The sequence below is a fragment of the Dipodomys merriami genome, unplaced genomic scaffold, assembly GCF_024711535.1.
Source record: "Dipodomys merriami isolate MVZ:Mamm:240054 unplaced genomic scaffold, mDipMer1.0.p SCAF_934, whole genome shotgun sequence".
NCBI classification, from domain to species: Eukaryota; Metazoa; Chordata; class Mammalia; order Rodentia; family Heteromyidae; genus Dipodomys; species Dipodomys merriami.
The window spans coordinates 49,591-51,367 of NW_027206551.1; positions in this window are offsets into that span (position 1 = coordinate 49,591).

Genomic DNA, 1,777 nt, shown 5'->3' on the forward strand with positions numbered 1-1,777 from the left:
TGAAAACAATAATATTAATGACATGGCTGCATAATTAAAACCCAGGAATAGGTAGGAATGTAATCTATATTATTGAATAATATATAGATATCTCTTACACTCGATAAGATATATATTTATTAATGTACTGCCATCTTCATATCAATGTTATTATTTTGTTAACCCCTGGGGCTTGATACCAGGTCCTGGGAACAGCCTGTCAGCTCAACTTGCCCCAGGATGGAGTGCTGACACTCACCCATTCATGAATTGGGCCTTGTAGGCTTGTAGGCCATGAGTTCAGATGCCAGCACTGCCAAAAAATGAATTGTGGAGTAAGAAGCTGATGGTGACACATGTTTTCCCTTTCTGTGAAAGTCCTGGGTGTCAGGTATGAAGTGGAATACATATGCAGACATATATCCTATGTAATTAATGTAATAAATGCTTTTTGTGGGGGGAATCTGGTCGTGGGGCCTGAATTCTGGGCCTGGGCGCTGTCCTTCAGCTCTTCAGCTCAAGGCTAGCACTCTACCACTTGAGCCAGAGCGCCACTTCTGCCTTTTTTCTTTTTGCTTATGAGGAATCGAACCCAGGGCCTCATGCATTCAAGGCAAAAGTTATACCACTGAGCTACCTTCCCAGGCCCATGTAATCAATGTTTTATGTGACATAATAGTCAATAAAATAAATGTTCAATGCAATGCATGAATAAAACAAAAAATTAAATAACTGCACTGAATGAAATATAGTCAACACATGTTTATAAATATAAATCATATATGTAAATTGTACATGAATAGGATGTTTTCTAGTGGTGGGGATCTATTTCAGGCCTCAGGAACAGATTTGAATTTCTTGACTTCAAGGAAACCAGCTTTCCCTTCCCACATAGTGCATCAGAGTTACCAAGACCATGAGTTCCAAAACCAGTCCTGGCAGAAAAATGACACCTTTATAGTATGTGAGACTCAATTCTTAGTAATTTCATTATGCCTCCATTTTATTAATGAGATTGTTTTAATGCTCAATAAAATATTAACTAACATAGATCAGTGTCCTATAATATAATTGTGTATAATTTTATATTGGAATCACTTAAGAACTGCTCATTCAATGATGACACACATCACATTCTGTTGTTAATCATATAGATAGGAGTAAGTTTTTTGGATCTCCTGCCATTTGGAGGTGGCAGGACCAGGATTCGAACTGTGGGCTACAGCTCCCAACACTTAAAACCAAGGATAGGGAACTAACCTGTTTGTCCGAGAACATCAGCAAGACCAGTGATTAAGCAGGCACCAGTGGCTCTCAGCAGTCCTCCTTGATACTTACAAGGCTGTGATTGGAGGATCATGGTTGAAGTCATCCTAGGCAGGTAAGTCCTTGAGACCCCTTTCTAACTTCAGTGACAACAAAGCCAGAAGTGCTGTGGCTCTAGTTTGGAGGGCCAGACTTGAGCAAAAGTAGCTCACAGACTGTGCCCAGATCCTGAGTTCAAGGTCCAGGACTGGCAACAAACAGACATACACAATAATCTGTGCAGCCATCTGGGTAAAGCTGGTCACCCTCTTGTCTCCAACTGAATTGACATTGTTCCCTTTGAAAAGGGCTGGGGAAATGCTAACTTCTTGACACTGCCCATGCTGCTTGCATCACAGGATTCCGTCAACACCCCCATTCTTTCATGGTTCTTTCTGACCAATGGGATACAAGAATGGTGGCCACGCCCACATTCCATGTTGCCTAGTAGCACCAGGATTCCCACTGTTAGTTTAAACCACTACCAGCAGTT